The sequence below is a fragment of the Chiloscyllium plagiosum genome, unplaced genomic scaffold, assembly GCF_037043375.1.
Source record: "Chiloscyllium plagiosum isolate Xiang-an unplaced genomic scaffold, Cpla_swu_hap1 HiC_scaffold_30, whole genome shotgun sequence".
NCBI classification, from domain to species: domain Eukaryota; kingdom Metazoa; phylum Chordata; class Chondrichthyes; order Orectolobiformes; family Hemiscylliidae; genus Chiloscyllium; species Chiloscyllium plagiosum.
This window is the reverse complement of record NW_028270168.1, coordinates 4,384,240-4,407,802: the sequence shown is the minus strand read 5'-3', so window position 1 is coordinate 4,407,802 and position 23,563 is coordinate 4,384,240. Positions and strand designations below refer to the sequence as shown.

Here is a 23,563-nt window from a genome sequence, read left to right as displayed (position 1 = left end):
CAAACTCAAATAATAACGCACAATTATCATTTCTCTATTTTACCTTCCTGGTAATATACTTTTGGTATCACTTGTATGCATATATGGAAATATTACTGATAGTGTATTATATTTTACACAAGCGACTCACAATATTTCCACTGGCAATGCTCTTTAAATCCCCAAAGACCAAAGCACCAGAGTATGAGAACATAGCACATTCGAAACACGCATTGCTTTGCACGCAAGATATTTTTTCATTCCAGGAGACTTGCGCTTGCAATGAAACACTATCCTCAGCAAAAGATGTAGATATCATTACTGATCTCTCAAATGCCCACTCCCAATTTGTCTGTTTATGTATCAGGAATGGTTAGTGGGATATTGAAATTCACAGGCTAGAGATCCACTTTCCCTGGGTCATAGGTCATCTCTTGCAAGCTACATGGAATTGTGATTGTTGGAATTCAATGACATATGTATAATCAATACAAAAACACTTTCATAGAATCCTTACAGCATAGGATCAGGCTGTTGGCATATCGAGTCATAGAGATGTACAGCGTGGAAACAGACCCTTCGGTCCAACTCGTTCATGCCGACCAGCTATCCCAACCCAATCTATTCCCACCTGCCAGCACCCAGCCCGTATCCCTCCAAACCCTTCATATTCATATACCCATCCAGATGCCTTTTAAATGTTGCAATTGTACCAGCCTCCACCACTTCCTCTGACAGCCCATTCCACTCATGCACCACCCTCTGTGTGAAAACGTTGCCCCTTACGTCTCTTTTATATTTTTCCCCTCTCACCCTAAACCTATGTCCTCTAGTCCTGGACTCCCCCACCTCAGGGAAAAGACCTTGTCTATTTACCCTATCCATGCTCCTCATGATTTTATAAACCTCTATAAGGTAACCCCTCAGCCTCCGACGCTCCAGGGAAAACAGCCCCAGCCTATTCAACATCTCCCTATAGCTCAAATCCTCTAACCCTGGCAACATCCTTGTAAACCTTTTCAAGTTTCACAACATCCTTCCGATAGGAAGGAGACCAGAATTCCATGCAATATTCCAACAGTGGCCTAACCAATGTCCTGTACAGCCGCAACATGACCTCCCAACTCCTGTACTCAATACTCTGACCAATAAAGGAAAGCATACCAAATGCCTTCTTCACTATCCTATCTACCTGCATCCCACTTTCAAGGAGCTATGAAACTGCACTCCAAGGTCTGTTTGTTCAGCAACACTCCCTAGGATCTTACCATTAAGTATATAAGTCCTGCTAAGATTTGCTTTCCCAAAGTGCAGCACCTCGCATTTATCTGAATTAAACTCCATCTGCCACTTCTCAGTCCATTGGCCCATCTGAACAAGATCCCAGTGTAATCCGAGGTAACCTTTTTTGCTGTCCACTACACCTCCAATTTTGGTGTCATCTGCAAACTTACTAACTGTACCTCTTATACTCACATCCAAATCATTTATGTAAATGATGAAAAGTAGTGGACCCAGCACCAATCCTTGTGGTATTCCACTGCTCACAGGCCTCCAGTGTGAAAAACAACCCACTTCCCCCTCTGTCTTCTACCTTTGAGCCAGTTCTGTATCCAAATGGCTAGTTCTCCTTGTATTTCATGAGATCTAACCTTGCTAAACAGTCTCCCATGGGGAACCTTGTCGAACGCCTTACTGAAGTCCATATAGATCACTTCTACTGCTCTGTTGTCTCAATCCTCTTTTTTATTTCTTCAAAAAACTCAATCAAGTTTGTGAGACATGATTTCCCACGCACAAAGCCATGTTGACTATCCCTAATCAGTCCTTGCCTTTCCAAATATATGTACATCCTGTGCCTCAGGATTCTTTCCAACAACTTGCCCACCACCAACGTCAGGCTCACCGGTCTATAGTTCCCTGGCTTGTCCTTACCACCCTTCTTCAACAGTGGCACCACATTAGCCAACCTACAGTTTTCTGGCATCTCACCTATGACTATCGATGATACAAATATCTCAGCAAGAGGCCCAGCAATCACTTCCCTAGCTTCCCACATAGCTCTAGGGTACACCTGATCAGGTCCTGGGTATTTATCCACTTTTATGCATTTCAAGACATTCAGCACTTCATCCTCTGTAATATGGACATTTTTCAAGATGTCACCATCTATTTCCCCATATTCTATATCTTCCATGTCCTTTTCCACAGTTAACACTGATGCAACATACTTGTTTAGTATCTCCCCCATCTCCTGCGGCTCCACACAAAGGCTGCTTTGCTGATCTTTGAGGGACCATATTCTCTCCCTAGTTACCTTTTTGTCCTTAATGTATTTGTAAAAACCCTTTGGATTCTCCTTAACTCTATTTACCAATTTCATGCCCCCTTTTTGCCCTCCTGATTTCCCACTTAAGTATATATCCACACCAGCCCTTCAAGGTGCATCCCACCACGACCCACACCATCTCTGCATTTCCCATTTTTGTGCAAAGGAGTGGCTCAGTGGTTAGTACTGCTGCCTCACAGTATCAGGGACGTGGGTTTGATTCCACCCTCAGGCGAATGTCTGTGTAGAATTTGCATGTTCTCCCCATCTCTGCATGAGTTTCCTCTGGATGCTCCAGTTTCCCCTCACATGCCAAAGATGGGCAAGTTAGGTGAATTGGCCATCGGAAATTCTGGATAGGTTGGGGGTGTAGAATGCTCTTTGGAGGGTCAGTGTGGAGTGAATGGCCTCCTTCCACCCTGTAGGAATTCTATGATTCTTAGAAATCATGTCTCACATATTTGAGTGAGTTTTATGAAGAGGTGGCAAAGAAGATACATTAAGGCAGAGCAGTAGATGGACTTTAGCAAGGCTTTCAACAAGTCCCCGCATAGTTGACTGGTTAGTAGGGTTAAAATCATAGACTCCCTACTCTATCCCTGTAACTCTACATTGCCTATCGCTAATCCACCTAACTTACACATCCTGGACACTATGGGAAATTTCCCATGTCCAATCCACCCTAATCTGCACATATTTGGACTCCCAGTCGAAACCCACCCAGACACGGGGACAATGTGCAAACTCCACATAGACTGTAGCCTGTGGGTGGAATTTGAACATAGCGCCAGGTCTCTGGCACCATGAGGCAGCAATGCTAACCACTGAGCCACCATATAACACATTGCCACAAAAACAACAGGTAAACTTTATACATTAAGTAGCCAGAAGCACACAGAAATCCTAGATATACCAATAGGACCATTTTCATGATTTGAAAGTGAACACCTTACGCATTTGTCTTGCATGGTCATTTCAATTATTCTGTCAATGGAGCTGGTCAAAAATGACATTGATATTCCAACTGAAATAACCCAGTTTGAAATGTTTTAGTGGATGTAATTTAAATGGTAATGACTAAACATTTTTCATATGCCAACCACCTTATGTCAACATGACTCACATCTTCACAAAGCATTCAGAAAATGGAAAGTGCAGCAAGATGATGTAGAGAAAATAAATAATCCTATTGAAGATAAAAAAAGAGACACTGTGCAATGAAAATTCAGGAGGTAATCAGGTTCAGATTGTGACCTGGATGCATTTATAGAAATAAAGCATAACGTGGGATTGTTTACAAAGAGTGGAAAGTTACAAATAACACAACCCCAGTTATTAAATTCACTTTATGGATATAGAAAGGGAACAAGGTGCGGGGTATTGAATCAAACCCAAATGCTATAGCTGATGTGAGAGACAGGTGCAGCGACATATCAGACTGAAGAAAGGGGAAGAATACATTATACTCAGTTTGAGGAATAGAAACCTAGAGATACTCTGCTGTAAAGTCAGATTGGTTAATATTAAACTGGAAGCAAATCCAGAAAATCAGAGTGTAGACATATAAGCGAAAAGCAGGAGAAGGCCATTCAGCCCCTCAGGCTTGCTCCAACATTGAATAAGGTCATGACTGATCTGACTATAAATAATTCCTGCCTATCCCAGCTAGCATTTCACCAAACTTGCCCCTCCATTTCACAAGAACCCATTCACCTCTACCTCAAAAATATGTAAGGATTCAGCTTCTACTGTAGTTTCAGGGACAGAATTCCAAAGTCTCAGGACGAAAAGAAAATTGCTTTTTCTCTGCCTTGAATGGGTGATCCCTTATTTTCAAACAGTCCCCCCACCCTTACACCACAGATTGTTGGTTCTTCCAGAAGAGGAATCATTCTCTCCACATTCCTCTCTATTGAGACCCCCTCTTCATAAATTTACCTTCACTTCCACACACATTCTCTACTGTATCCGTTGCACATGATGTGGTTTCCTCCACATGGGGGAGACAGGGCACCTACTTGCAGATCATTTCAGAGAACATCACTGGGACACCCGCACCAACTAACCCCACTCCCTTGTGGCTAAACACTTTAACTCCCCCTCCCACTCAGCCAAGGACATGCAGATCCTGGGCTGCCTCCATCGCCAAACCCTAACCACCCAACGCCTGGAGGAAGAACACCTCATCTTCCGCCTTGGGACCCTCCAACCACATGGGATCATTGTGGATTTCACCACTTTCCCTATCTCCCCTCCCCCTCACTCAATCCCAATCCCACCCTTCCAACTTGACACCACCCTCTTGAATGGTCCTAACTATACCTCTTCCTTCACACCTATCTGTTCGGCCCTCCTCTCTGACCTATTACCTTCGCACCGCCCCCCCCCCCCCCACCTTCATCTCCCTATAGCATTCCCAGCACCTCCCCCCCCCCCACAACCCCAACCCCTCTCATTTATCTCTCAGCACCCCCCAGCCCACAAGCCTCATTCCTGATGAAGGGCTTATGCCCGAAACGTCCATTCTCCTGCTCCTCGGATGCTGCCTGGCCTGCTGTGCTTTTCCAGCACCACACTATTCGACTCTGATCTCCAGCATCTGCAATCCTCACTTTCTCCTCGCATTTTATACATTTAGATCAAATGCAATCACAATGGGAACGTAATGGCAATGTCATTAGGGTAGTAACTTAGAGCCCCAACCTAATGTTCTTGTGATATTGGTTCAAATCCCACTATGGAAGATGGTTAAATTTAACAAATATCTGAATTTTTTTTAAAAACTAGCATTCATGTAACCAGTGCCTGCTGTCATAAAAGCCTTTTTTTAAAGAAAGGAAACCTGCCATCCTTTCCTGGTCTGACCTACATATGACTCCAAACCCACAGCAATGTGTTTGACTCTTAACAGCTTTCTGAGATGAGCCAGGACATTGGCCTCACCAGTGAAGTCCACATTCCATGAGCAAATTAAAAGAATCACATTGTCTCTTACTGAATCCTAAATTCCAACATTTATGAACCGTGCATATCCAACAGTTTCTCATAAAACATCAGCCCATTCCAGGTATTCATTGAGTAAAACTTCTCTGAACTGTCACCAGCTATTTTATATCCTTCTATAAATAAGGAGACTCGTAGGGGGTACTTAGTTGGCTGGATAGCTGGTCTGTGATATCGCCAGTGTGGATTCAATTCCTACAGCAGCTGAGGGCACCACGAAGAGTTCCTCTGTCTCAATCTCTCCCCTTGTCTGAGGCGTGGTAACCCACAGTTAAACCATCCCCAGTCATCTCTGCCCACTGAGAGAACAGGAGTATGGTAATTTTACCATTTACTGCTCACAGTGTTCCAGACGTGGCCTCACTAATAGACATTCAACACAAGTGCAAGGGCCAGTACAGACACAATGTGCTGAATGGTCACCTTCCATGCTGTAACCCGGGGAGGTGAAAGCTTGTAAAATTGTGAAACAATTTGACCCAATCTTCTTCCTTTTATTAGTCTATCACAGAATTCAACACTGCCCACTAGATAACCCCATAGCCTTTGTATGAATTTTTCTATCAACTAAAATACCTGCATTTTATGGAAACTTTAAAATAGTAATGAGTCTCTGAGGCTCTTAACGAACACACTTTGACAGAGATATCAGAGGAAGGTTATAAGCAATGTTTTAAAGAAGGCCAGAGAAAGGAAGCGAGATGGAGAGACATAAGGAGTTACTTCCTGGGGTGGGAACCCAGAAGGATGAAAGCTGTCACTAGTGCTGTGACAACAATTGGGGATATTCAAAGACCAGCAATGAAGAGAAGGAATGTGGGGCGAGAGGGGATTCAAGAGAAAGGCCATACTGAGACCTTGGAAGGACCTGAACATTTTTAAAATTGAGAATTTTAAAATTGGCATGGTGTTAGATTCAAAAGGTAATATTCAGTAAACATTTTAAAAGTTAGCTATAAATTGACAATCTATTTAAACAATTGATGCAAAACAATTTTCTGCATTTGACCCGGTGGAACTGAAGTCTCATTAATAGGAAACGTTAATACAAAAGGCATCCTTTATCTGAGAAAGGGGCAGCTGACTGCTACCTGGAATTCATAAAACTAGACCATGACATAGACTCAAATAAATTATTGACTCATTTTAATTATTTCTCTCCCTCTTGATCTCTTCAATTTATTCTCTGCGTCAATGCTCCATTCACTCCTTTACTGACCAGGGTCAAATGGCCAATTGCTAATTCTTCTGAAAGGAATTGTTTTTCATGTTCATCACCTGAAGAGTACATTGAACATTAATACAATGAAATTTTCACGCGGTCTCTGATCTTACCTTGCTTCCAATACAACTGATCCTTTGAAATAACTTTCCTTTTTTCCTTCCAAATGCAAAATATCAAAATCAAACTCTCACCACCCGTCCTGCCCACTCCCTCAATGGGGATGCAAGGATGTATGGTTATGTTACTGGACTTAATCATCCAGAAATCCATATTAATACTTCGGGGGTGTGGGTTTGAATCCCTCCTGAGCAGATAGTGAAATTTAGGAACAGGAGTAGGCCATTCAGCCCCTTGAGCCTGTTCCACCATTCAATGAGATCCTAATTATCTGTGGCTCAACTCCATATAACTGCCTTTGGCCCATATCATTAATATCTTTGCTGAACAAAATTTCATCTTCGATTTAAAATGAACAAATTTGAATTCAACAAAAATTTGGAACTAAAAGCTAGCCTAATGATGACCATGCAACTCTTACTGATTGTTGTAAAAACTCATTTGGTTCACTGATATTGTTTGGGGAAGGAAATCTGCCATCAGCAGTGGTGGCACAGTGGTTAGCACTGCTGCCTCACAGCGCCAGAGACCTGCGTTCAATTCCCACCTCAGGCAACTGTTTGTGCGGAGTTTGCACATTGTCTGCGTGGGTGTGCTCCGGTTTCCTCCCACAGTCCAAAAATGTGCAGGTTAGGTGAATTGGCCGTGCTAAATTGCCCGTAGTATTAGGTGAAGGGGTAAATGTAGGGGAATGGGTCTGGGTGGGTTGCTCTTTGGAGGGTCGGTGTGGGCTTGTTGGCCCGAAGGGCCTGTTTCCACACTGTAAGTAATCTAATTTAACCGTCGCCTGGCCTACATGTGACTACAGAGTGTATAGGTGGTTAACTATCAAATGCCCTCTAGACAACAAATGCTGGCCTAGCCAGCGTCATCCACACCCTAAACACAAATAGTAGGGAAGACTGCAGTGGTTCAAAAAAATCAGCTCACCACTACCTTCTGTAGGGCAAATGGGGATGGACAAGAACTCCTGCTCCACCCAGTGATGCATTCATATTTTTAGGATTTCTGTATTAATCAACTCTGTTTCGGGAGGTCTTTTAAGTCCAACATGGCCAATAGCACTCATCCTTTCAGAATATTTACCAGCCATTCCCTTACAATCATCTTGTCAGGAACATTGAAAAAAATGTGATATTGACTCCTTACATGACTGTCAGTATTTCATGATCACTGTGTCACATCCACTGCACAGTCAACAAAACAATGTGTTGAAAATCTATCTTACAGTCAGCAAAACTGACGGCAAACAGACCCCAATGTGGGGAATGTTAACCTATTTGAAGCTGTCAGAGTTGGCGGCAATGTTGGTTTTTACATTCTGCCTGGTTTTAATCTCCGTTAAGTCACTTAACATTGGGCAGGAATAACAAAAAGACTGTGCACTGTCTAAATACCACCTCCAAGTAATGTAAAGAGCCCAGACAGTAAAGAGTTGAAGTGAAATATCTACCCAAACACCTTTATTACGACAGACAGGGCCAGGATTTAACAAATGGCGTGTAGGAAACAGAGAACTTAGCAGTGACAGGCAGCACATTAGCATGCTGAGCGATTGTGCCTGAATATTAGAACAGCATAGCTCTCATCAATACTATTCAAAATAGCTCTCTCATTTACTTACGATCTTTAAACATTCACATAAAGATTAAAGTTACTCGTGACTCCTACCTCCTTAAAAGAAAAATAAATTTAACTAGTTCATTCCCAAATGGGAGAGACCTGATTCAATATAGGTCCAACAATATATCCTGTGCTCCTATATACAGGATTGAACAGTTAACAACACTATTTCAAAGTGGCCCAAGTGGAGACAGCAGAATGAAATGGGCTGTTCACTACTTGGGTGGTATGTACTTCAGAGTGCTTTGCATATCCATTCCATCACACAGCCCCCTGTGTCCCCCTGTGACACTAAGGCAACAAACCCACTGCAGTGCAATTTAAATCGCCATTCAGTCACAGGTACCTCTCACTCCATACTCACAATTACAGTCAAATACTGCTTTTTAAAAAAGCTTGATCCACAGAGATAAAACAGTCCTCTCCCTCCCCCAACTCTTGTGGGTGTGTGTTTCTGTGTGTATGGTAGTGTTAGTTTGTGTGTGTGTGTTGGTGTGACTGAATGTTGGGGGGGGGGGGGGGCGCGAGCGGGAGTGACAGTGCAAGTGAATGTTGGGGGTTATATATCTCTGTGTGTTGTGTGCATGTGTGTGAGTGTGTCAGCATGAAGGTGGTTAAGTGTGGCTACTTTATTTGCTCATAGGTCATGGTTGTCACTGGCTGGGCCAGCATTTATTGCCCATCCCGAGTAGCCCTTGAGAAGGTGGTGGTGGTGAGCCACCCTCTTCGACAGCTGTTGTCCATATGCTTTTGGGTGATTCACAATACCTGGGCAATTCCCAGAATTTCACCCAGCAATAGAGAAGCAACAGTGAGATATTTCAGGAGTGGCTTGGAGGGGAATCTGAAGGTGGTGGTGTTCCCAAGTATCTGCTGCCTTTGTCCTTCTAGATGGAAGAGGTCATGGGTTTGGAAGGTGCTGTCTAAGAAATTTTTGGTGAATTCCTTTCATGCATTTTGTAGATAGTACACATTGCTGCTATTGAGCGTGTACTGTGTAGAGGGAGTGAACATTTGTGGATGTGATGCCAATCAAGTGTGAAGCTTCTGGATGGTGTTAAGTTTATTGAGTGTTGTTGGAGCAGCATTCATCCAGGCAAGTGGGCAGTATTCTGTCACAGTCCTGTTTCCTCCCAGCTGCATGGTTACACACGCACCCAGCCACTCCGATGTTGTCCATGGCGACTGGCATCAGCTCTCCATTCGTGCCATTGAGTTCTGGTTATTGCCATGGGCAGACCTCAGAAGCCCATGCAGTGAGCAAGAGAATTAGAAGGAACATTGTTCCTCACTTGTGCCTGTAGACGATGGGCAGGCTTTGAGGAGTCAGGGAGTTACTCACTGCAGGACTCACTGCCTCTGGCCTGCCTTTGTAGCCCCTGCATTTAAACAGTTGCTCTAGTTCAGTTTCTGTTCAATAATAAACCCCAGGGTGTTGAGACTGGGTATTTAGTGATGGTGATGCCATTGAAGGTCAATAAGTGGAAGTTAAAATCTCTATTGGTGAAGATGGTCATTGCCTGGCATTTGTGTGGCATGAACATCACTTGCCATGTGTCAGACCAAGCCTGGATATTGTCCAGATTGTGCTGCATTTGAACATGGTCTGCTTCAGTATCTGAGGAGTCATGAATTGTGCAATCATCATGAACATCCCCACTTCTGATGGAGGGAAGGTCATTGATGAAACAGCTGAAAATGGTTGGGCCGAGGACACTATCCTGAGGAACTCCTGCAGAGATGTCCTGGAGCTGAGAGAACTGACCTCCAACAACCACAACCATCTTCCTAAATGTTAGGAACGACTCCAGCTAGTGGAGAGTTGGCCCCTGATACCCACTAATTCCAGTTTTGCTTGGGCTCCTTGATGCTACTCTCTGTCAAATGCAGCCTCAATGTCAACAGCTGTCCCTCTCCCCTCCCCTCTGGAATTCAGCTCTTTTGTCTATGTTTGAACCAAAGCTGTAATGAGGTCAGGAGCTGAGTGATCCTGGAGGAGCCCAAACTGGGCATCACTGAGCAGGTTATTGCTGAGCAGACGCTGCTTGATAGCACTGTAGATGACGCATTCCATCACTTTACTGATGGCGGAGAGTAGACTGCTGGCATGGTAATTGGCCGGGTTGGATTTGTCCTGTTTTGTGTGTACAGGACATGCCTGAATAATCCATGCCTTCTTCACTATCCTGTCTACCTTCAATTCTACTTTCAAGGAGCTATGAACCTGCACTCCAAGGTCTCTTTGCTCAGCAACACTCCCTGGGACCTTACCATCAAGTGTATAAGTGCTGTCCTGATTTGCTTTTCCAAAATGCAGCAGCTCGCATTTATCTAAATTAAACTCCATCTGCCACTCCTCAGTCCATTGGCCCATCTGGTCAAGATCTCATGATACTCTGAGGTAACCTTCTTCTCTGTCCAATACACATCCAATTTTACTAACTATACCTCCTATGTTAACATCCAAATCATTTATATAAATGATGAAAAGTAGAGGTCCCAGCACCGATCCTTGTGGTACTCCACTGGTCATAGGCCTCCAGTCTGAAAAGCAACCCTCCACCACCACTACCTTCCAGCCAGTTCTGTATCCAAATGGCTAGTAGTCCCTATACTCCATGTGATGTCAGCTTGCTAACCAGTTTCCCATGACTTGAGAGGATGCAGAAAAGATTTACAAGGATGTTGCCAGGGTTTGAGGGTTTGAGCTATAGGGAGAGACTGGATAGGCTGGGGCTGTTTTCCATGAGCATCAGAGACTAAGGGCTGACCTTATCGAAGTTTATAAAATCCTGAGGGGCATGGATAGGGTAAATAACCAAGGCCTTTTTCCGAGGGTGGGGGAGTCCAAACTAGAGGTGAGTCTGTGTGCACAAGAATGTGTGGGTGTGTGAGTCTGTGTTTTTAAAAGTGCCTGTGTGAATGTCTGTGCATTTGTGGGTTGGTGTGTGTCTATATGTATGTGTGGGTGTGGTGGGTGTGTGTGTGTGGAAGTGAGTGTGTGCACATGTTTGTGCGTGCATGTGTATAGATGATTGTGAGTGTGAGAGAGTGGGCATGCGGGTATGTGTTTGGTTGTGAGTGAGTGTCTGTGTATGTGTGGTTGTATGTGAGGGAGTGTGTGTGGGGGTGAGTGTGTGATCCTTGTATGTTTGTGTGTGGATGCATGTCTTTGTGTGTGGATGCAAGTCTTTGTGTGTGAGTGCATCTGTGAGTGGTTGACGGTTAGTGTAAAGTAACAAAACTTGCCCTATATTGTAGAAAATTACATATCCCTGCGTTTGTTGACAACACCCTCAGCTTCATTTCGGTCCCCTTGTGTGTCACTGACTTTAACACATTTCTAGGCTGCTGTATTCCCTCACATCTAACAGGATGCTGTTACATTTCCTGTCCCAGTCATTTGAACCCAATAAAGACGGCAGACTAACGAGCATTCATCATGGTGCAGACAGCCACGAGGAGGGTGAGAGGTACAGAGCCCCGGGTTTTCTGAAGTGTGATAGCATCAATTCCCCACAAACCAACGCAGAATACGTTCAGCTTCAGGAGACCATGTGACAGGAAAGACCAGCATTATATTCTGACTGTGTAGCACTGCACTGGTGCCCGGAACACTGAATGCTGGCAGGAAGCAGGTCTATCTGCTGGTTTACTGTTGGGATTTGATGTTGTTCACCATCAATGGGACGGGAATGACAGCTGAGCTGTACACTGTGAAGAGGGTTGGTGCTGCTACAGTAGACCTGGATGGTGCCAATTGTTGGTGAACACTGGTAATCGGGGAATGGAACATAACAAAACATTGTCAACATGGCACTGACTGTTGTGTGCCCTCTGCGATGCTCTGGGAAATACACAAGGTTTTACCCAGACAGTAGGCTAGTCCAGTCCATGTGTGCTCCTGATTGTGCCCACACTGGGAGGGGAGTAACACAAGGAGGGGAAAGAGAAACACGGGGGGGGGGGGGGGGGCACGGTAGGGGAGGAACACTGATGGGGAAAGAGAAAGACTGGGGGGGGAGAGAGAAACACTGGGCGGGAAGAGAGAAACATTGGGGGGGGGGGAGAGAGAAAAACACTGCGGGGGAGGGAGAAACACTGGGGCAGAGAGAAACACTGGGGCAGAGAGAGAAACACTGGGGGGGGGGAGAGAGAAACACTGCGGGGGGGAGAGAGAAACACAGGGGGGGGGAAAGAGAGAAACACGGGGGGGAGAGAGAGACACTGGGGGGGAAGAGAGAAACACTGGGGGGGGAGAGAGAAACACTGCAGGGGGGAGAGAGAAACACTGGGGGGGAAGAGAGAAACACTGCGGGGGAGGGAGAAACACTTGGGGGGAAGAGAGAAACACGGGGGGGGGGGGGGGAGAGAAACCTGCGGGGGAGGGAGAAACACTGGGGGGGGGAAGAGAAACACTGGGGGGGGGGGAAGAGAAACACTGGGGGGGGGGGGAGAGAGAAACACTGGGGGGGAGAGAAACATCGGGGGGAACAGAGAGAGAAACACTGGTGGGGGAAGAGAGAAACACTGGTGGGAGAGAGAGAGAAAAACACTGAGGGGGAGAGAGAAACACTGGAGGGGAGAGAGAAACACTGGAGGGGAGAGAGAAACACTGGAGGGGGAGAGAGAAACACTGGAGGGGGAGAGAGAAACACTGGAGGGGGAGAGAGAAACACTGCGGGGAGGGAGAAACACTGGGAGGGGAGAGAGAAACACTGGGGGGGAGAGAGAAACACGGGGGGGGAGAGAGAAACACAGGGGGGGAGAGAGAAACACAGGGGGGGAGAGAGAAACACAGGGGGGGAGAGAGAAACACAGGGGGGGAGAGAGAAACACTGGGGGGGGAGAGAGAAACACTGGAGGGGAGGGAGAAACACTGCGGGGAGGGAGAAACACTGGGGGGGGAGAGAGAAACACTGGGGGGGGAGAGAAACACTGGGGGGGGAGAGAGAAACACGGGGGGGGAGAGAGAAACACTGGAGGGGAGAGAAATACTTGGGGGGAAGAGAGAAACACTGGGGGAGAGAGAAACACAGGGGGTGGAGAGAAACACTGCGGGGGAGGGAGAAACACTGGGGGGGGGGAAGAGAAACACTGGGGGGGGGGAAGAGAAACACTGGGGGGGAGAGAGAAACACTGGGGGGGAGAGAGAAACATCGGGGGGAACAGAGAGAGAAACACTGGGGGGGGAAGAGAGAAACACTGGAGGGGAGAGAAACACTGGAGGGGGAGAGAGAAACACTGCGGGGAGGGAGAAACACTGGGGGGGGGGAGAGAGAAACACGGGGGGGGAGAGAAACACTGGGGGGGAGAGAAACACTGGGGGGGAGAGAGAAACACTGGGGGGGGAGAGAGAAACGCTGGGGGGGGAGAGAGAAACACTGCGGGGGGGAGAGAGAAACACTGGGGGGGGAGAGAGAAACACTGGGGGGGGAGAGAGAAACACTGGGGGGGGAGAGAGAAACACTGGGGGGGGGAGAGAGAAACACGGGGGGGGGAGAGAGAAACACGGGGGGGGGAGAGAGAAACACGGGGGGGGGGGGAGAGAGAAACACGGGGGGGGAGAGAGAAACACGGGGGGTGGAGAGAAACACTGCGGGGGAGGGAGAAACACTGGGGGGGGGGAAGAGAAACACTGGGGGGGGGAAGAGAAACACTGGGGGGGGGAAGAGAAACACTGGGGGGGAGAGAGAAACACTGGGGGGGAGAGAGAAACATCGGGGGGAACAGAGAGAGAAACACTGGGGGGGGAGAGAGAAACACTGCGGGGAGGGAGAAACACTGGGGGGGGGAGAGAGAAACACGGGGGGGGGAGAGAGAAACACTGGGGGGGAGAGAGAAACACGGGGGGGGGGAGAGAGAAACACTGGGGGGGGGAGAGAGAGAAAACACTGGGGGGAGAGAGAGAAACACTTGGGGGAGAGAGAGAAACACTTGGGGGAGAGAGAGAGAGAAACATTTGGGGGAGAGAGAAACACTGGAGGGGGAAGAGAAACACTGGGGGGGGGAAGAGAAACACTGGGGGGGGGAAGAGAAACACTGGGGGGGGGGAAGAGAAACACTGGGGGAGAACAGAGAGAGAAACACTGGGGAGAAGAGAGAAACACTGGGGGGAGAGAGAGAGAAAAACACTGAGTGGGAGAGAGAAACACTGGAGGGGAGAGAGAAACATTGGAGGGGAGAGAAACACTTGGGGGAGAGAGAAACACTGGGGGGGGGGAAGAGAAACACTGGGGGGGAGAGAGAAACACTGGGGGAGAGAGAGAAACACTGGGGGAGAGAGAGAAACACTGGGGGAGAGAGAGAAACACTGGGGGAGAGAGAAACATCGGGGGGAACAGAGAGAGAAACACTGGGGGGAAGAGAGAAACACTGGGGGGGAAGAGAAACACTGGGGGAGAACAGAGAGAGAAACACTGGGGGGAAGAGAGAAACACTGGGGGGAGAGAGAGAGAAAAACACTGAGTGGGAGAGAGAAACACTGGAGGGGAGAGAGAAACATTGGAGGGGAGAGAAACACTTGGGGGAGAGAGAAACACTGGGGGGGGAAGAGAAACACTGGGGGGGAGAGAGAAACACTGGGGGAGAGAGAGAAACACTGGGGGAGAGAGAGAAACACTGGGGGAGAGAGAGAAACACTGGGGGAGAGAGAAACATCGGGGGGAACAGAGAGAGAAACACTGGGGGGAAGAGAGAAACACTGGGGGGAGAGAGAGAGAAAAACACTGAGTGGGAGAGAGAAACACTGGAGGGGAGAGAAACACTTGGGGGAGAGAGAAACACTGGAGAGGAGAGAAACACTTGGGGGGAAGAGAGAAACACTGGGGGGGGGAGAGAAACACTGGGGGGGAGAGAAACACTGGGGGGGAGAGAAACACTGGGGGGGAGAGAGAGAAACACTGGGGGGGGAGAGAAACACTGGGGGGGGAGAGAAACACTGGGGGGGGAGAGAAACACTGGGGGGGGGGAGAGAAACACTGGGGGTGAGAGAGAAACACTGGGGGGGGAGAGAAACACTGGGGGGGGAAGACAAACACGGGGGAGGAGAGAGAAACACTGGGGGGAGAGAGAGAAAAACACTGGGGGGAGGAGAGAGAAACACTGGGGGGGAGAGAGAAACACTGGGGGGGAGAGAGAAACACTGGGGGAGAGAGAAACACTGGGGGGGAGAGAAACACTGGGGGGGAGAGAAACACTGGGGGGGAGAGAAACACTGGGGGGGAGAGAAACGCGGGGGGGAGAGAGAGAAAACACTGGGGGGAGAGAGAGAAACACTTGGGAGAGAGAGAGAAACACTTGGGGGAGAGAGAGAGAGAAACATTGGGGGTGAGAGAGAAACATTTGGGGGAGAGAGAAACACGGGGGGGAAGAGAAACACTGGGGGGGGGGAAGAGAAACACTGGGGGGGGAAGAGAAACACTGGGGGGGGGGAAGAGAAACACTGGGGGGGGGGAAGAGAAACACTGGGGGGGGGAAGAGAAACACTGGGGGGGGGGAAGAGAAACACTGGGGGGGGGAAGAGAAACACTGGGGGGGGGAAGAGAAACACTGGGGGGGGGGAAGAGAAACACTGGGGGGGGGGGAAGAGAAACACGGGGGGGGGGGGGGGAAGAGAAACACGGGGGGGGGGGGGGGGAAGAGAAACACGGGGGGGGGGGGGGGAAGAGAAACACCGGGGGGGGGGGGAAGAGAAACACCGGGGGGGGGGGGAAGAGAAACACCGGGGGGAGGAGGAAGAGAAACTCTGGGGGGGGGGGAGAGAGAAACTCTGGGGGGGGGGGGAGAGAAACTCTGGGGGGGGGGGAGAGAAACTCTGGGGGGGGGGGAAGAGAAACACTGGGGGGGGAAGAGAAACATCGGGGGGAACAGAGAGAGAAACACTGGGGGGGGAGAGAGAAACACTGGGGGGGGAGAAACACTGGGGGGGGAGAAACACTGGGGGGGGAGAGAGTTGGCCGGGGATGGGGAAACAGGCATCTCCCCCTGTGTGTGTGTGTGTGGTGGGGGTGGGGCTGAATGGGCGGGTGTCGCGACCATCACCTCGAGGGGAGGGGAGGGGAGGGGAGGGGACCCCCCTCCCGAGTGAAAGCGACTCGCTGTGAGAAGGAGCCGCCGTGAGTTTCTAATGAACTCCACCCCCCTCGCCCCCAGCTCCGGCCATGGTCCCCGCTCTGAGTGGAACATTTCCCAGTTGTTACAATCTCCAAACCGGCGGCTCACTCCAATACCTCCCACACCGAGAAACTTCCCAAATGATTGTATTGTCTCTCAAATGGCCCTCACCCAGAGGAGCGGGTCAGGGGACCCACAACTTTCACAAGCTCCACCACCCCGAGGCAGCCAGAGACACACAGACAGATAGAGAGAGACACACAGAGACAGAGAGGGAGAGAGACAGAGAGAGATGTATGTGAGGAGGAGCGGGAGGTAGGGTCCTTTAACCCCAACCCCAACCCCAACCCCAACCCCAACCCCAACCCCTCGGGCTGCTCTGAACAATCCTCCCCTCCCCTCCCCAGCCTTACCTGACCGAAACCCCCTCCAGGGAGGTCGGGCTCCTGTAGTTTCTCCCCGCTCCCTCTCTCAGCCTCTGTGTGTGTGTGTGTGTGGGCTGTATAGATTTCCGGAGAATCTCTCGGCGCCCTCTGCACATGCAGCAGCAGCAGCAGCGATACTGGGTGAGTTCAGTCTGTGTCAGGGAGAACTGTGAACACACACATACACATACACATTCCCCCCACCCCCAGCCTCACTGAGGCATCACTCACCCCCAGTGCCTGCTCCGCACCGGCCCTGTTTCCAAACAACAGATTCCAGCCGCACCATCCACCGCGATCTGATTGATGTGAATGTTTATTTTCCCTCGATCTCCTTTGAAGGTCGCCCGCTCAGTCCGTGCAGTGAGATGATGTTTGAGCAGTTTACACAGTATGAGGGATATAGACCGTCCCATTCACCCGGACCACGCGGAGTACCGGGAGAATCCTGACAGAGATGAAGGATATATATCAAAATTACTGCAACCACATGATTCAAGTCCTCCAGAACTGAGAGAATGGAGCAGATTAGCAAAAGCAAAAGCAGCTCTGAAGAGCCACATGAGATTCAAAACATTAACTCTTTCTCCCAGTAGATGCTGCCAGACCTGCTGAGTTTCCCCAGCATTCTCTGTGTTTAATTATAATTAATAGAGATTATGTGCTGCTAACAGATTTGCACAAACAGATGCTCAGTGTTGTTAGAGGTCACCCACACCAACAATTCCCACAGGGGAATGGGAAGGCTCAGGGAATAGATTCCAACGCCAGCAGAGGATCTGGATGGCAGCATTGTAATAGATTCAAAGATGCAGTACAAGTACACTTAAGAACAAGAGAGCAACTAGAGAGAGGATGGGCACCTTAACGGCTGAAATAGATATTTAAAAAAGATTGAACGAGATGTTAAAAAAAAAGTGGAAACAACATTGATGTCCACAATAAAGGGCTGGGCCATAGTTTACAGTAGCAAGACATCTAGTGACATCTGCTGTTAGTTAGACTCACCTTTAGGATTCTTACATTTTTGACCAAACATTTCCTAAACGTCGGAGCTGGTAATGTAATGGTGAGATCAAAGGAACCTGGGACCTGAGGGAACAGGAAGAGTAAATGTATCTCTTTAACTAGCGATGAGATGGTGACAGAATGACTTGTCACTTGCCATCGAGAGACCCAGGTTAGTGCTGTGGGATTCCATTATGACAGATGGTGAATCTATGAAAATCTGGAAATTCTAAGCTAGTCTAATAGTGACCGTGTAATCATTGCCGATTGTCATAAAACCCCATCTGGTTCGGTTGTGTCATTTAATGAAGGAAATCCTTACCCGGTCTGGCTGACATCAGACTCCTGACCCACAGCAATGTGTTTGACTCTTAACTGCCCTCTGAAATGGTTCTAGCAAGTCAGGGAGCTCAAGTGGCAACTAGGGATGAGCAATAAATGTCAGGTTCAGCCCACATTACTCAGAAGACAATGGCTTAGTGCTATTATCACCAGACTATTAATACAGACACAAATCATGCTCTGGGTTCAAAACCCACCATGGCAGGTGTTTGAAATTTGAATCTAATGATGGCTATGAAATGGTCACCAATTGTTGGAGGAAGATCCATCTGCTTTACTAATGTCCTTTAGGGAAGGAAATTGCTATCTTTACCTGGTTCGGCCTACGTGTGACTCCAGACCCACAGAGATATGATTGATACTTCCCTGGCAAGTAGGGGCCAGCAATGAATGCTAGCTCAGACAGCAATGTCACATTGCATGAATGAATTTTAAAAACACTCTATGAACAAATAAAATCAAAATTGGGATATTGTGAAGTGAAACAATAGAAAGAAGAGTCAGGAGAGGGGCAGAACTGTAATGGATGAATTCAAATTCAAATCAAGATACTGAAAGAGAAGTAGCAAGGGAAAATATGACAGTGATGGAAACAAAATACAGAAATGAAATGTGAAAAAAAATGTAGCATTTAAATTCACCACCTATTATTTCCTGAAGGAAATTTGCAAGTATTAATTTTAGAATCAGAGTATCTGGTGACAGTAAATACCAATTATTACATTGGTCATTAGCAATTCTCACAATAGTGTAGATCATTACATAGTAGAAAAGGAGGCCAATCAGCCCATCCAATCTATGTTGGGAAATAGACCTAAGATGTTAAATCTTGCTGTGGTTCTGTTCGCCGAGCTGGAAGTTTTTGTTGCAAACGTTTCGTCCCCTGGCTAGGCGACATCATCAGTGCTTGGGAGCCTCCTGCGAAGCACTTCTTTGATGTTTCCTCCGATGTTTATAGTGGTCTGTCCCTGCCGCTTCCGGTTGTCAGTTTCAGCTGTCCGCTGTAGTGGTTGGTATATTGGTCCAGGTCGATGTGTTTGTTGATGGAGTTTGTGGATGAATGCCATGCCTCTAGGAATTCCCTGGCTGTTCTCTGTCAAAGAAGAAACCATGATATCATTCGACGTGACGGCACTGTTCACTTCGATTGACAAAACCCTAGCCAGAGAAACAATAGCCAACCTACTGGACATACAGAACAGAAAACAGGACGCTGAACCTCTCAACAAAGACGGCATACTTAAACTACTGGACTTGTGCCTCACAACACACTTCACATTCAACAACCAGATATACGAACAAATCAACGGGACACCCATGGGATCACCAATCTCGGGACTCATAGCAGAGGCAGTTATGCAAAGGTTAGAACAAACAGTCCTACCACAAATTCAACCCAAACTCTGGGTCAGATATGTCGATGACACGTTTGTAATCATTAAAAACACGGAAATAGAAAAAACACACCGGATCATCAACGCCACACTCACAGGAATCCAATTCACGAGAGAAGAAGAAAAGGACAACCAACTCCCATTCCTAGACGTGATGGTACAGAGAACACCGAACGGAGAATTCACTACAAGGGTATACAGGAAAGCCACACACACAGACCAAGTCCTAAACTATGAAAGTAACCACCCCAAAACACACAAACAAAGCTGCATCAGGACACTATTCAAAAGGGCCACAACACACTGCAGTACACCAGAACTGCAAAAAGAAGAGGAACACCTATACAAGGTATTCGCCAAAAACGGATAACTGCGCAACTTCATCAACAGATGCCTAAGAGAAAGACCACGGAACGAGGACATACCACAACCAAAAGGACTAGCCACACTACCATACATCAGGAGCATCTCAGAACTGACAGCCAGACTACTGCGACCCCTAGGACTCATAATGGCACACAAACCAACAGCCACGCTCCGACAACAACTCACCAGAACGAAGGACCCGATACCCAACATGAGCAAAACCAATGTAGTGTACAAAATACCATGCAAGGACTGCACAAAACACTATATAGGACAAACAGGAAGACAGCTAACAATCCGCATACATGAACATCAACTAGCCACGAAACGACACGACCAGCTATCCTTAGTAGCCACACACGCAGACAACAAGCAACATGAATTCGACTGGGACAACACTACTATCATAGGGCAAGCCAGATAGAGAACAGCCAGGGAATTCCTAGAGGCATGGCATTCATCCACAAACTCCATCAACAAACACATCGACCTGGACCCAATATACCAACCACTATAGCAGACAGCTGAAACTGACAACCGGAAGCGGCAGGGACAGACCACTATAAACACCGGAGGAAACATCAAAGAAGCGCTTCGCAGGAGGCTCCCAAGCACTGATGATGTCGCCTAGCCAGGGGACGAAACGTTTGCAACAAAAACTTCCAGCTCGGCGAACAGAACCACGGCAACAAGCACCCGAGCAACAAATCTTCGCACAAATGTCAAATCTTATTTTTTGCTGGTGAGAGTATTTCATAACAATTGTGTAAATGCTGCAACTTTCCTCCCAACAGTGTGTTTCAATGGCAAGGACAGCAAGAAGATCCTATTTTTGTGATGCTAAAGATAGTGTACCTCATCTCAAGAGCAACTTTGAATTTTCTGAATTTGTTGTGGCATTTGCAAGCAAATCATAGAAAGTGCTTCCACATTGGCAAAAACTTTGACAACAAATTGTGAGCATTATCACAACATCACTTTTCAATGGCCTATCAGTCTAGTTTATTTGATTCATTCTTAGATGTGGGTTTCAATGGAGAGGAAAGCATTTATTCCTCATCCTGAATTGTCCTTAAGAAAGTGATGGTGCACCACCCTCTTGAACCACTATAGCAATTTTAAAGAAAGTTTTGTACAGCTAATCCTTTTCAGTGGGCAGTTCATAATCAACCACATTAATGTCTGGAGTCATTAATGTGTGCCATTCCTGGTAAAGATGGCAGATTTCTTTCCCTAAAGTGCATGAGTGAAACAGGTGGGTTTAAACACCAGTGGGCAGTGGTTACATTAGATTAGCTTGTTAATTTCAGATGTTTTATTGAATTCAAGTTTCACCATCTGCCTTGGTGGAATTCAAACCCATGTCCCCAGACCGTTATCCTGGGATTCTGGATTACTAGTCCATTAACAATACCACTGCACCACCATCTTGTCTACATAAAGCCATAAGACATAGGAGCAGAATTAGGCAACTTGGTCCATTTTGATCATGGCTGATACATTTCTCAACCCCATCATCCTGCCTTCTCCCCATAACCCTTGATCCTCTTGCTAATCAAGAACCTATCTATCTCTGTCTCAAATGGACTCAATGACTTGGCCTCCACAGCCCTCTTTGGCAATGAGCTCCACAGATTCATCACACCTTTGATGTAGAAATTCCACCTCATCTCAGTTCTAAAAGTTAGTCCCTTTACTCTGAGGCTTAGTCTCTTCCACTAATGGATGCTTCTTCTTCATGTCCACTCCATCCAAATCTCTCAAGATTTTGTATCTTTTAATGAGATCACCCCCCCCCCCCTCATCCATTAAATACATGCCCAGCATTCTCAACAACTTCTCATATGACAAGCCCTTTATATCCAGGATTACTCTTGTAAATCTCCCCTGGACCCAATCCAATGCCAGGACATCCTTCCTTAGGTACAGGGCCCAAAACTGCTCACAATATTCTAAATGCAGTCTGACCAGAGCCTTATTCAGCCTCAGCAGTACATTTCTGTTGTTGTATTCCAGCCCTCTTGAAATGAATTTTCACATTGCATTTTGCCTTCCCAATGGCCAACTGAACCTGCATGTTAAGGTTAAGAGAATTCTGAACTAAGACTCCTAAGGCTCTTTGTGCTTTAGATTTCCAAAACCTTTCCCCATGTATAAAATAGTCTATGCCTTTATTCTTCCTACCAAGTGCATGACCTCACACTTTCCCACATTGTATTCCATCTGCCTTTTCTTTCCACTCTCTTAGTCTGTTCAAGTCCTTCTACAGCATCACTGCTTCCTCAACACTACCTGTCCCTCCACCTATCTTTGTGTCAACTACAAACTTAGCAACAATGTCCTTAGTTGCTTCATAATGTATAATGTGAATAGTTGTGGTCCCAACACTGATCTCTACAGAACTCCATTAATCACTGGCTGGCATCCCAAAAAAGACCACTTTATACCCCCTCTCTGCATTCAGCCAATCCTCTATCCTTGCCAGTACATTGCCCCAAACACCATGAGTTTTTTGGCTTACTCAGCAGCTGCCTGTGCAGCACCTTGTCAAAAGCCAACTCGGCTTTGCAATTGGGTTTGACTTCACATTCTCTGACATTCAGGGAAGAATGCCAGCAGCTCAGCCGTACTGATGAAAATATTGCAAGCATAATGTTAGTGAAAGATCCATCTCTTTCTGTTCGGTGTCATTCCAACTCAGAAGCGTTTGACTTTTAAACCAAAATGCTACCCACTAAGCCAAGGCTAACAATGAATGATGCTGGTGATTTGATTTTTGAGTTTTATTTGTTTGAAGGAGATGTACAATTAATGCTTCTGCTCTCTCGGGTCCCAGATGTCATGTTTCCCTCACTGTGGTGTTATCAGTAACCTCTGTCAGAAACCTGCCATGTCAACATATTTACAACCTTTACATGTGAGAGGCCAGTTTACGACATGGCAGTGCCATTATTGGGCAAATGCTGATTAAAGTGTAAGATAAAGCCCTGTCTAGTTGGACATGCAAGATCCCACAGAACAAGCTGAAATCAATTTGAATTGGACCAGTAAGTGTTTCTTTGACCAACCTCCTTCACTCACTCAACAGAACAAAAATAACTGATGAATTAGTTACTCTCTTATTTCATAAAATTGCCACCTACATTATATCAAGACACTTCAAAGTAATTTATAATGTGACGGAGTTTAAGGTTTATCCAAGAAATGATTCGGTTGCTATGATTGAAAATCCTTTTTTAAGCGGCACGGTGGCTCAGTGGTTAGCACTGCTGCCTCACAGCGTCAGTGACCCAGGTTCGATTCCTGCTTCGGGCAACTGTCTCTTGCACATTCTCCCCGTGTCCGTGTGGGTTTCGTCGGGGTACTTCAATTTCCTCCCACAGTACAAAGATGTGCGGGTCAGGTGAATTGGCCATGCTAAATTGCCCATAGTGTTAGGCGCATTAGGCAGGGGTAAATGTAGGGGAATGGGTCTAGGTGGGTTACTCTTTGGAGGGTCACTGTGGTCCTGTTGGGCCGAAAGGCCTGTTTCCATACCGTAGGGAATCTAATCTAAAGAAAAGAAAATGGAAAAAGCTTGGAATGCTTTGATCACCATAACCAATGATTTCAAGTTTAATGCTGAGATGTAAATATT

At 47.0% G+C, this 23,563-nt stretch overlaps 1 protein-coding gene across 6 annotated transcripts in view; it reads right to left on the bottom strand.

The window, feature by feature from the left end:
• The window catches only part of LOC122563474 (proto-oncogene tyrosine-protein kinase Yrk-like), a 346,505-nt gene extending 329,100 nt beyond the window's left edge, over window positions 1–17,405 (bottom strand). For 4 of the 6 annotated variants that reach the window (XM_087976674.1, XM_043717232.2, XM_087976677.1 and 1 more), the window contains exon 1: window positions 17,048–17,405. The gene's annotated coding sequence lies outside the window, so the exon portion shown is untranslated. Of the gene's footprint in view, window positions 1–16,804; window positions 16,923–17,047 lie in introns of those variants that run through there. The other 2 variants (XM_087976676.1, XM_087976679.1) reach the window with 2 other exon arrangements.
• Between the last annotated feature and the right edge of the window lie 6,158 nt (window positions 17,406–23,563).